At 35.8% G+C, this 14,133-nt stretch overlaps 1 long non-coding RNA gene across 1 annotated transcript in view; it reads left to right on the plus strand.

The window, feature by feature from the left end:
* Positions 1-14,133, plus strand: part of LOC110454741 — a 23,279-nt gene that overhangs the window by 1,490 nt on the left and 7,656 nt on the right. The window contains exons 2-3 of the long non-coding RNA XR_002463401.1: positions 1,518-1,669; positions 7,961-8,048. This is a non-coding gene — a long non-coding RNA (uncharacterized LOC110454741). The remainder of the gene's footprint in view (positions 1-1,517; positions 1,670-7,960; positions 8,049-14,133) is intronic.

Below are 14,133 nucleotides of genomic sequence, written 5' to 3' on the forward strand. Positions count from 1 at the left end.
TAATAATCCTCACAATATAGATGTGTCCCAATAAATATAATTACGATATTCTTATTTCTATCCATTATCAGAGACAATCGAGTGGTAAACATTAGGACACATCAATAGGTTTCTGGTGTGAAAAAAACTTACGATAGGCATAATGACAATCTCTGGAATTCGACTGTGGACTGAGTGGACTTAGAGTAGAGTAAAACAGTACATTAAATGGAAAGTATAACAGAAAAGTAAGTAAAAAGACCATATGCAAGGTATAAACATCATTAGACTGATTCATTACCTTAACAAGCGATACGGGATCAACATGATCAGAGGTGCATAACTGGGTCGTATTGAATAGTATTGGGTCGGTATCATAGACTGTACTTTTAGACCATTTATAATATTATTCGCCTGTAAGCCTCGGTATACTGGTCGATAATTCTGCATCAGATTTCATATTCTCTGAGGAAATACGGCAGAAAGAAAGTAAATTGTTTCAGGTAATATTCCACAGCGCCGAAGTAGTATTGAGAGCGGCAAAGTTACTGTATAAAGGGGAATAACTCGAGAAAACACATTTTACTGATACGCTGTCGGTCGAACTGACCGTTTTCTGCACCAAATTGCATAGTTTCCGATAAAATATGGCAGATAGAATTAAATAACTTATTTCACAGTATTAAAGTCGTATTGGGTAGTATTGGGTAAATAACTGGGTCGTATTGGGTAGTAAGGGGTATATTGAGTCATAGTCACGGCATTTCAGTGATGTTTTCTGGGGCGAGTACAAAACCCGGAATGCACTCAGGCGTGAAGATTATTTTATTTATTTTTTTGTATATATTAGGCTGTATCTCCTATAATATATTATGGATTTTCATTCGGATACCAGCCTAGGAAAGATAATTTATACCCGTCACAATGATATACGTGCCTCGTTGATGAAGAGCTTATTAGATGTGGAGGGAGATGTGGGTGATGATTCCTGGTCTTTCTTACTGAATAAAGAAAATATGTCATCATAAACATTGGCTCTTGTCTTATACGAGATGAAACGTACGATTATGTCTCTTGGATATGCCTTGTTAATGGGACCTACACGATGTGAGCGACTGATGTCAGAATCAGTAACCATAACACCCAGTGTGTTATTGCACGAGTCAATAGTTAACTGGTCAGCGTTCTCGTGTTCAGATTCTGGGATCCCCCTGAATTTCAGACAGTTACGACGTGAATACTGTTCCATGTCATCTAATCTGTTTTCTAGTGACTTGACCTGTTGTCACCTATAGCCTGGACACCCTTTTTTCATCCTTAGCTGATAGTTCTGTGGACATGGTTAAGGGTTGTGAATGTTATATGCACAAACAATAATTTTCCGACCAACGAAGGAAAAATGGCAGGAATCACGACGGTCAGCTGAAGAGCAAGTAAAATGTCTAAATTCTCACATCTGCATAATATTAGGCATCATCAATCGAAGTGGCCTTTCAGATATTACATATCTTGTTTAAAAATGTCTTTTTAAATTTCAGGTGTTGTCAAAACCATGTTATCACTAAAAAGTTGACCGCTGGTCATGCAGTTTGCGTGCTTACATTTCGTCCACTGTATCGCCTCCTATCTGTGAACGGAAGAAGAACTTGTTAGCTTGCATATCATCATATAAGCACAACAGCACACGCAGGTCTGTATACTTTCCAATCAGAACAACAGTTTTTTATGTACACGCAACCGCCGCTATTGTCACAATGAATTTGTCTGCATCTGCCTCAGCATGGACGGTTGTAAAGCTGCTGTCATGAAGCTTCTGGCTTCGTTTCCTAGAAACCCAATATAGTGCCCCAGCAACTAACAAGAATTCTCCTTTTATCGGGCTCCCACATCAGAATTCGACATGCGTTTAAGTGTCATGTAGTTCCCCGTTTGCCAATTAGTGTTTATTAGATCTAAAATTGCTATTTTTACATAATGAAAGTATTGAGTATGATATAGTATCTATGCCTAGAGATGTATTTTCTTTGTTTTAAGAGCGTTTTCGTATACGACTGATGTAAATGGGGAATCACAAATTAAAATCTTTAACGTTTATATTAACTGATAGAAATATTAATATTGACTTCACTAAGCTACATTCTGTTGGAATCTGCCCGACTATACGTGGTGAAGGAGGCTGGATAACCACGTATAGAATGTTTGTAGTTCAAGTTGCCTCGAGACCTGATTAATTGGAATCGTGTAGGGATGCATAACTCCGTCCTCCGAGTTCCCGGACGTGACCCTTACTGTGTCCATAGTGAACTACTTGGACTGAAGCGATATGTCACCTCTATCGTTTATGGGTTGTCTCACCTATTCGAATTGGTCAGTAAAGTCAAATAGTTCACATGACTAATGCTATTCTAAATGCAGAAACAGAGGTTTTCCAATTTCTGCACACCTCTTTAAACGGAGGAAACGCTTATAAGTATGTTCATTTCCCTTTTGTAGTCTCTACTTATCAATATTATTTTTTGGGTAAAATGGCCACCAGACAGCTATTTTAAATTTGATAGTTCAATTTTGTATCTATGCATGTTCCCATTGGTCCCCTTTGTAAATATTACCTCTGGCCCTAATGAGAACTCATCCGTCATTGACACCACCTCTATTAATGGAAGTTTTAGCATTTTGTACATAGTTATGCAATTATTAGGTAGCAGTATATGGTAGCGTACGGTGGCCATTGGTGATATTTTTGTACAATGAAAATCCCTCGTTATAGTACATGTACAATGTATCAAAAGCCCTACGGAATGACCTATGCAAAAACGTGAATATTTCTGTGACTGAGAAGGTAATAAGTATTCATCTATTTTTTTTTATTCAAAATGTACTTTATATATATATTAATATATGTATGTGTGTTGGGCAGGATGAATACACTGTATATGTTTATCTGAGACATTGCCTTTATTTGTAGGATCAAGCCATTTATACTGTTTACTGCTACGTTAATCAATAACATAGTGGCAAATAAAATATGACATTAAGAGGTTTAAGTATATGTACAAGATTCCTGTTTAGAATTTCCAACATGGGACTTGGCAACAGAACCTGGAATAGAAAAAGAAGAGCAAAGAAGGCAAAAGATCAGTCCGGTATATAAGCATATTGAATGTATTTTTAAATTAATTGTATCTTTATCATCAAATGACCCTTCGTCCGTCGTCCGTCCTTAAACAATTCTTGTTATCGCTATTTCTCATCAAGTTCTAGAGAGATCTTTCTCAAATTTAATGTATTGGTTTCCCTTTTGTCTGTAGTTGTGCATATTTACTTTTGAAGTTGATCGGATAAACAAAATGGCCGACAAATATATTGGATTCCCATTGTCTGTAGGTGTGGATGTTTATCTTGGAGAGTGATCATAAAAAACCATATGGCCACAGGAAGGACTAATGAGATCTTTCTGATAATGTAATGATCAGATCTATTTAAACAACTAGTAAATATGTGAAACCGTGCATTTACTGTTGGTACACGACTTGATCTAACAGATAAGAGAAAAAAAGAGAAAATATCAAACTGATATAAACTAATAAAGATGGCACAATTGTATATTTATACCAGCTATATCAAAAAGGAAACGCTTTATTGGATTTATATACATTATACCAAATACATGTTCCATGTTTTGTTTCAATTGGTGCCGCAATTTTTAGCTCACCTAGTGAGCTTATGCCATGGTGCGACGTCCGTCTGTCTGGCGTCGACTTTTTACTTTAAACAACTTCTTCGCAGGAATAACCAAAAGGCCTAGGATAAGGTCACAGGGGTCAAATATGTTAAAATATTTTAACAACTTCTTCTGAATAACCAAGATACCTTGGGTGATGGTATTTGGCGAGTAACATGCTGGGATGAAGGGCTATCATTTTTTTCCAAATGAACTTGGGTCAAGTATGTTTAAAACCTTTAAACAATTTCTTCTGAATAATCAGGCTGCCTAGGGTGATGTTTAAAACATTTAAACAACATCTTCTGAACAACCAATGAATTACCTTGACTTATAGTTGAGGTCACGGGGTCAAAATCTTTAAACAAATTCTTCTGAATAACCAAGAGGCATAGGGCGATGGTATTAGGCAAGTAACATGCGGGGGGATAAAGGACTACCAAGTTTGTTCGAATGAATGACCTTTACCTATATTCAAGGTCACAAGGGTCATGTATGTTTAAAACCTTTTGACAACTTCTTCTGAATCGCCAAGATGCTTAGGGTGTTGATATTTGGTCAGAAACATGCTGGGATGAAGGGATACCAAATTTGTTCAACTGAATGACCTTGAATTATATTCAAGGTCACAGGGGTCAAATATGTTGAAAAGTGTAAATTACTTCTTGTTTATAAGCAAAATGACCAGGTTGATGATATTTGGCCAGTGACATGCTGGAATAAGGGTTTCCAAGTTTATTCAAATGAATGACCTTCACCCATTTGCAAGTTAACGGGACAAATATGTTGAAATCTTTAAACAACTTCTGAATAATCTAAAGGTCCAGGGTAATGATATTTGGCCAGAAGTTTGCTGGTTTGAAAGGCTTTAAAGTCTGTTCAACTTAATGTCCTTGTTTGACTTTCAAGGTCACATGTGTCACATGTTTAAATCTTAATAGATTTTTTTGAATCAAACACTGGTATTTTGCCTGTAGCTGTATTTTAGTAAACTTTTAATATTACAAGTGTAAGAGTAATACCAGGTGAGCGATTCAGGCCCATTGGGCCTCTTGTTACTGTCCCATATGAGGATAATATATTCATTTACCAACCGATATTTGCACACACTACGTGTTTGATAAAATAGGATAGATACAAAATGTATTCACTTTAGTTTATGTAATCACAAACACATACGAAATTGTACAGTCATCTTTTAAGTATAAGCAGATCGTTTGCATTAAATATAATTAGTATCATGCAGACTGATAAAGAAATGAATTTAAACAAGATACATGCAAACAATAACATATATAGAGCTTACTCATCTGGAATATTATTTTGTCTATTCGCAGCTTTTAATTACGAGAAGGTCGTTTCTAGCATCCGTTGCAGACAAAGGAAATGCGTTTGGCGGAAACCATAGATTCCCATTTAAAGGCAGAATATGTGTTTGTGTGTGCTGATCGTCGCTACCTAATAACCTAGAAGTTTTTGGTTACATGAGATAAGGGGATTCGCCGTCATGTGGATACTGCAAATGTTGGCGATTAATGATTATCATGTTTAAATTCGTAATTCGAATACATTGCGAAAAAGTTTCATGGTAGATCTCCCTGTTTCACTAAAAGTTGTTCAAATGACTAGTTGTCGGCAATGTGTCGGCCCAACGTGGCACCAATGTTGTAGCAAAACACGAATTTCAGTTGTTGCGTACCAAGGATTTAAGTTGTTCTGTACCAAAGTGTTATATTCGTATCATACATCTTTCTTATAAATTGGTGCCGAATGTCGGGTTTGTTTTTGTATTTAATCGCGCAACGTCTGTTGTTCGTCTTCGTCGCCCATAAACGTTTCATTTAAACGATTTCTGCTGAACAATGGACAGGCCTAGAGTCATGATATTTGGCTGTAAGCTTTGTTGGTAGGATCCCGACAAGTAGTGAGAACTCAAATGACATTTACCTTCTTTCACGGTCACAGGGGTTCAAATGTGTCAAACACTTCAAACGACTTTATCTGAAGAACTGAAAGACATATAATCTTAATAAAATGACCTTAATCTACATTCAAGGTCACTAGGGTCAAATATGTAAAACACATCAAACGACTTTTTCTTAATAACAAAAAGGCATATTATCATAATAATTATATTGCTGGTTTCTTCTTCGGACAGAGCCCGACAAATTTGCGAATGGGAATGATCTCGACCTACTTTTAAGGTGACACAGATCAAATATGTCAAACACTCAAACGACTTCTTTTGATATAATCGTCATATTTGGCTGGGAGCTTCTTGGGATTGAGCACGACAAAGTTTGAGAATAAAAAGGACCTCGACCTACTTTTAAATTTATATGGTTTATATGTCGAACACTTCGATCGACTTCTTAAAAACTGAAAGGTATATAAGTTTAATGTTTTGCTGATAGATTCTTCATGGTGGATCCCGACAAAGTAATGAAATTTGAGAAGTAGCTTCCTTAGATGGAGACTTACAAAAAGTTTGCGAATGCAAATGACCTTTACCTGCTTTCAAGGTCATTGGGATAAAATGTGTTTTCATATTAAAATGACTCTTAATAACAAAGCACCTAAGTTTTTTCAAGTCCATAACTTTTTTAGACTTTCTAGGTCACTGTATTATAATGTGTTAAAATCTGTTAAGACATGTTGTTTTGAATAACCAAGAGTCGCACGTACGGACTTCTATCCTTTAGCTTTATCTAAATCTAATTTGATAAAGAGTGGCCTTGGCCCAATATGATTCAATGTTGTATAAAACGTGCCCAAACCCTTATGGCGACAGAGAGATGGGACCCAATGATGTGAAAATGTTGCCGGGAGACAGAGCCAATATTTGAATAAAAATATTTGTAGTACATTATAATATTTTATGAGCATATTTTGCTATGACTGCTTAAATATCAAAGTAAGCAATAGAGGCCCTCTGCTCTTATTGATTGTACTGTTTTGCGGTTGTAAATTGGTTGTAAAATATATCTAACCTTATTGTAAGGTCGGTTTAGTGCAATTAATTATATATCAATTCCACAGAAACTGTATCAATAAAACTTTTCATAGACGGAATATTATAGAATCTGCCACAATTTTTTTTTAATCTGAGCATTCACTCTTTGTCATTTTGATGAAAGGATTGGTAGCATGCGTGACAATAAGGTTGCATATGCCTATCATTTCTCAGAACAAAATAACAATATCAGTATGCGTAGTAAAGGGGAGGTTACTCGTAGTAAACAAAACACAAAATGACAGGCTTTTGTCTTTAAATGATCCGTCAAATGGCAGTATTCGCACACTTCTGATTTTTTGTTCGTGAACAAGAGGCCTAACGGGCCTGATTCGCTCAACTGGTATGAATCTCACTCCAGTTACATTCAAATCGGACAAGGGAGGAACATATAACAATGAGCTAATTAAAGCAACAGTTCAAATATTGTTTGTTTGAAAAAATTGTAAAACATTTGATTCCTGTGACCTTCATCCAAGCATACTAATGGCAAGATATCACTCCCGTTGGATTTGTTTGGATGGTGAGATGAAATTGCTAACCTATCTGACCCCTGCAACCTTAAAAGGGGGTTAAGGTCACTTCTTTTAAGAAAATAAGTAACACCTTATTCCAGCATGCTACTAGCCATATATCAATACCCTGAACATTTTTGTTATTAAGAAAACAGGCATTGGAATATTCAACATCGCATGTATCGTAAGAAGCGATCAATGTGGGAATCCCCTGCTGTATTTTGGATTTGCCTTTGTGTCCTGTACTTGGGGACACAAAAGCGTCCAAAATAAGTCTGCTGTACCAATTGCAATACTTAGGATATTTATATTTCTCTTTTGTATTTATATAAAGTAGAATTCTGCAGGAGATTCCCACAATAGTCACCTCTTACGATACAAGTAGTGGGTAACAGCAGGTGTTTATTTTCTTGATCCTACAGGGGTAGTGTTAATTCGGGCCAGATGAGCTAATATATATAAAAATCGTTATGAAATATTCTTGCATTGGATATTTGTTCAAACGGCTTAACATTAAATGTTCGGTATTTTTGATAAAAAAAATATTGGATTCAGCGGGGAAAAGGTACTATTTTGAATACATTATACATTGGTGTTTCAAAGAGTCAATATATTGACTTAAAACTGCATTGACTGTGGTAAAGGATGCTATTTTTATGTATGTACAGTTTTTAGTTTTTAAACTTTATTTGTAAGTAGCTTCACTATGCGACTTTGCGTTTTTGTTGACAGCTTCTATCCGACCAAGGTCCAAATTAACCGTGCGTTCTAACGTCATCTTACACGGAGAAAAAACAGTGTTTTCATGTTCAGCTGATCGGTAAGTTTATATCTACAGATAATAATGACAAAGTTGAGTCAACGACTCGTCTTACATGTTTTTAATTTTACAAATGTTTTGATCCGAATCTTTTCGATTTTTTGAGAATGAAGCGGGTCAAATATTTTCTGTGTTGTCATGGTTCTATTCATGTGTTTAATCATGCCGTCAAACTATGGTGGATATATTTGAATTCATATAATCTTCGCACATGTTTTAATCTAAAATGTGGACATTGGTTCAAATAGCATTCGAACTGCATAGGAACACCTGAAAGTAGGGCAACCATTTTCTAAACTTTTCTCTGTAACAATAGGAACTAGTTGAACACTAATTTCAATAGCATCTATAAATATTTGAAGTCACCTGTCCCACGCTGCTTCCTTTGTTGCTTAGTGATAGTAGTCTTAGTATATCTACTGCTAATATTTCCATTGAGGCCCCATCAGCATATTGGTTATAGGTAAATGTGTTCTTTTCCCTGACTTCCCTTGGGAACATTGACCTCACAACCTTCATCTGTGTTCTAATGTCTTTCATCTGATACCAAAACATTAAGATTTAACTATGGACAATATTGTCTTTACACCAAGATCTCACCCTATAATTGTATTTCATTTCAAGGGTTTATTCAAGATGTATATGAATCGGATCCAACAACAGGCCACGCCTATATCATAATTTATAGTGAAATGAAAAAATGAAACATGATGCACAGCTAATATAGAAAAACACGAACGTATCGCAGCCTCCCTAAACACACACGCATGCATCTTGCACTCATGGAAGGCCGTCCTTAAATTATCAGGACGTTAAACAATACAAAACCAAGCTAAACCAAACCCACCCATCAAATACCTATCTACCTAATAAATATATGCCACTATGAAATAGAATATCTAAGTATCTCAAGAATTTCCTGTATAATTAGAAAAAAAAACTACCCCAAAAAATACTTACCCACCCCAGCAGATAGAACACCTTTCTACTTCCAAAAAATACCTTGTAAATCCACATTTCTGTTAATTGTATTTTCTGTCGACAAATAAAGGAAATCTACTGTAATAGCACACTTCAAACTTCAACCGATAGAATATCTATAAATAAAATTTTAAATTTTGACCGATTTGTTAGGTTTTATATTTTATGTAACCTTAAAGAAGGAATACTAAGGGAAAACGTTCACACCTTTTTGAATTCAGCAAGGAACCAAGGAGGACAATTGTCTACCTTTTCATGTAAAGAAATTGCCATTACCAGAATTTCATATTTTCTTGTACAAGTTGATTCTCTGTCTTGACGTCCAATGATGAATATGCATTAAAAATTTAGCTTACTTAAATTTAAATATTGTGTAGAAAAAGTAGTAGTGAAATGAGTTCCCAGTGAAAACATTGCAAGTTTGGTTAAAAATAGGCCTGCTGTATCCCTCTACAAGTTATTGTAAAAGCGATTAATGTAGAAGATAACCTTGCAGAATCATGGTTTTCTTCCATGTTTTCTGCTCATATGATATTGAAAAAACCAAAATTTATTGCTGACACTCACCTTGAAACATATAGAATGTGAAAGAAAACATTTGAAATCACTCATTAGTACTTGTATTAAAGTTAAATATTAGCAAAACCTGAAATGGCTATCCAAATTAATATTTTAAGCAACGATATTGTTAAGGTACAGATGTAGATTGAATGTGTTTAAAATTGAAAACCTTGTCTAATTCGAAAACTTCCGGAAACGAAAGAATATTGCACATGACTTTCAGGTTTGTCAGTCAGGGTTATATAATCTAAACAGGAAAATCCCTAAGTCTCGTTAAGCATTCGCAAAGGGGAGGGAGGCAGGCATTGGGTTTTGTCCCCAGGCTGGGACATACCAAAGTCCTTTAAAATCGTAGTTGTATTCCTGTACATGTAGAAGATAACCCTGAAGTATCACGGTTGACTCCCTTGTCTTATGCCGAGGTGACATTGAAGAAACCAAAACCAAATTCCAGAAACTACATAGAATGGGAAAGGAAGCATTTGAAAGATCTCATTAATAAATGTTATAAATGGATTTTCAATGTATATAGTGGAGGTATATGTTTTTATAGAATTATATATTCAGGTTAAAAGACATTTCATAGGCAAGATGTTATATAGTGAAATATATATATTAGATTGGTGTAAGAAAATATTAATTAGTGATGTAAAGGCATATTAAAGGGGTCGATTGGTAATTAATAGGCGTAGATATATATCTTATGGGCTATTTTAAGTGATATTTTTATAGATGAACATTTTAATACTTGTATTTGTAATGCAAACGTTATTTCCTACGACACTTTATTTTAGCTCAGCTGGTCCGAATGACCATGATGAGCTTATGTCATACCGCAGCTTCCGTCGTCCGTCCGTCAACTTTTCCTTTGAAAAATTACTAGTCATGAACGACTGAGTAGATTTTGACCAAATTTGGTCAGAAACATCCATGGGGAAAGGGGAACAAATTAGTATAAATGGTGGGTCTGGTCCCCCTGTCGGCTGAGGGGCGGGGCCCAATAGGGGAAACCAAGCAAATTCTTTAAAATCCTCTTCTTCTGTAGGATTAAAAGGATTTGTTCCATATTTGGTCTGAATCATCCTTGGGTGAAGGGGAACCAATGTTGTATAAATGATTGGTCTGGTCCCTCTGGGGGCTGAGGAGCGGGGCCCAATAGGGGAAACATAGCAAATTCTTTAAAATCCTTCTTCTTCTGTAGGAATGAAAGGATTTGGTCCATATTTGGTCTGAAGCATTATTGGGTGAAAGGAACCAGTTTTGTATAAATGATTGGTCTGGTCCCTCTGGGGGCAGAGGGGCGGCGTCCAATAGGGGAAATATAGGAAATTATTTAAATTCCTTCTTCTGTAGGAAGGATTTGTTCCATATTTGAGAAGAAGCATCCTTGGGGGAAGGGGAACCAATTTTGTATAAATGGTGGATCTGACCCTCCTGGGGGCTGAGGGGTGGGGCCCAATAGGGGAAATATAGCAAATTCTATAAAATCCTTCTTATTCTGTAGGAATGAAAGGATTTGGTTCATATTTGATTTGAAGCATCATTGGGTAAAGAGGAATCAATTTTGTATAAACCTTAGGTCTGGCCCCCAATGTGAATGAGGGGCTGTGCCCAATAAGGGAAACATAGCAAATCATTTCCAAGGGCATTAGAGCGGGCCCAAATGGGTCAGTGTGCTGAACTTTCTTCATTTTCCTTGTTTATAATTAGATTTTGTCTATTAGCCAATAAGGGGAGACACATGTTTTTGTTCACAAAACTAGTTTCTAGTTATACATCTAGATCAGCAGGGGTAGCTATATTTTTGAGAAATACATTTGAATATGTAATACATGGTAGTAGAGTAGAAAATTGTAAAAGATTGATTATACTTGATATTTCAATTAACCAAAATAGATAAACATTAGCTTGTTCATATGGTCCAAATCAAGATTCCCCATTTTCTTTGAATTGTTTTTATCAACCCTACAAGTTTTTAACAATACTTCTATGATCTTATGTGGTAATTGGAATTCTGTACATAAAAAAAGAAAGAGATACACACAATATTATTCACAATAACAGCCCAAAATCCCAGGAAGCAATAGACAAATTTAATACATATGATCTTATTGATCCATGGAGATGCTTTTATCCTGATTTGAACATTTTTACATGGAGGCAAAAAAATCCCATTCGACAAAGCATGCTTGATTACTTCTTAATTTCCGAGGACATATATTCAAAAAATAAAAGATAAAAAAATTATACCTGAATACAGAACTGATTACTCTTGTATAGTCTTAGATGTTAATTTCAGTAATGTAGAAACGTGGCAGAGGAAACATAGCAAATTAATCTTTAAAATCCTACTTCTTCTGTAGGAATGAAAGGATTTGTTTCATATTTGGTCTGAAGCATCCTTGGGTGAAGGGACACCAATTTTGTATAAACCGTGGGTCTGGCCCCCAGGGGCCTGAGGTACGGGGCCCAATAGGGAAAACATAGCAAATTATTCTTTAAAATCCCTTTTCTTTTGTAAGAATAAAACGATTTGGTCCATATTTCGTGTGGAACATCCTTGGGTAAAGGGGAACCAATTTTGTATAAACGGTGGGTGTGGGACCTGAGGGGCGGGGCCCAATAGGGGAAATAGAGATTAAACCTTTATAATCCTTCTTCTACCATAGGAATTAAGGGATTTTATCCTAATTTAGTCTGGAGCATCCTTGAGCCAAGGGGGCTCATTTTTTTATAAGCAGTGGGTGTGGTCTCCCAGGGGGCAGAAGGGCGGGCCCAATAGGAGAAATAGAGGTAAAATCTTTAAAATCCTTCTTCGACCATTGGGATTAAGGGACTTTATCCTTATTTAGTCTGGAGCATCCTTGGGTCCTTGTATAATAGGTGGGTATGACCCCCTAGGGGCATAGGGTTGGGGCTCTGTTTGAAGTTTGTTCTCGCTATATCTCAAGTACTGTATGGATCTTTCTGAAGTTTCATATGTACTTACAGCACCTACCATGGAGTGCTATATCTTAACTTCATACCAATTATTTTAAACATATTCAGGTGAGCGATACAGGCCCTCTAGGCCTCTTGTTAGAACACTTGCAGACGAATGACGTAATATAAATAAAAACGGAAATGAAATTAGGGACGTTTCATGGCCATCTTTCGACGAACAGCATAGAATAAAAACTATAATGTAAAAATTAAAAAAATATGTATCATCTTAAAAACGTAATTTGGTTCCATTGTCTGGTAAGAGTACTTCCGGAAACGAACAAAAAATGGCGTATCAATTTCAGGTTTGTAGATTTTATAGCCTCGTTGAACGTTCGCCAAGGGGAGGGAAGCAATGGGTTCTGTCCCCAGGCTGGGACATACCAAAGTCCTTTAACATCGTAGTTGTATACCTCTAAATGTTTTTGAAAGAGCGATTAATGTAGCATATATCTCGGCAATATCACGGTTGTCTCCCCTGCATCTGCCGAGGTGACATTTAAGAAACGAAAATTGATTTGCTGACTCTCACCTTGCAACACATAGAATGTGAAAGGAAACATTTGAAATAACTCGTTAATACCTGTTTTAAAGTTGAAAATTAGCAAAACCTGAAATGGCTATCCAAATCAATATTTTATGCATCAATTTCATTTCGGTACAGCTGTATTTTGAATGTGTTTTAGATGGACACCTTTTAAGTAATAGACAAGGGAGAAACAATATAAGTTAATGTAACATCCCGGGTTTNTGGAAAATAAAATTGTACTGTACTTCCGAGACAGCTTTAAAGACAATCTACTGGTTAACATCCTTTTGCACGATAAACAGCAGTTGCCTAGTAAGCAAGCGATTGAGTATACAAGTATCTAGTATACTACTAGTCTTATTGCCAACGATTGTAAGTGAACACTTTTTATTTCTTGACTAAGGCGAGTATATATTCCCAGCTGTTTGATAGGTTTATGATATTTACACTTACAGATACAAGAAACTTCACCAAAATAGATTATTAAGTGTTTCCCAGGGGATGGTAATAATACCATTATGTTATTTATCAAAGTTATAGCAGAATATGCTTTTATGTGCACACTGAAAGCTAAAACATGTTTTATTGCACTGTTGGCTATTTCGATTAGATCAAAAAAAATTGGTAGACGAAAGTCAAGTTTTGATATGTATTATTCCACAGTTAACTGTTTTTAACGTCATCAAAGTATAAGCGGGTTAAGTTGTTAAGTAGGTACCAATGGTTGGCAATGACACCAGCAGAATAGGATGAAGGAAGGAACTTGCAAGACAAAAAATAAAGTAATTCTTCATCAGTAACTACACATAGCTTTCCTAACTTATCCGGTCCTTTTTATTTATCTAAGAATATAAATGTATTATATAGATACATGTAAAGTCAGAATACGTTTTATCAATTGATATACTCCCTACTGGTATTGGTGTACCAATTTCCTATTGCTAGTATATCCTAGCATTAACCTCTGCTATGTAAAAAGTAGAAAAGTTCACCACTTTGTTCCTTGCTGAATTCAATTATTTGTGATGTTTT

Source organism: Mizuhopecten yessoensis, unplaced genomic scaffold (genome assembly GCF_002113885.1).
Source record: "Mizuhopecten yessoensis strain PY_sf001 unplaced genomic scaffold, ASM211388v2 scaffold8047, whole genome shotgun sequence".
Classification (NCBI taxonomy): Eukaryota; Metazoa; Mollusca; class Bivalvia; order Pectinida; family Pectinidae; genus Mizuhopecten; species Mizuhopecten yessoensis.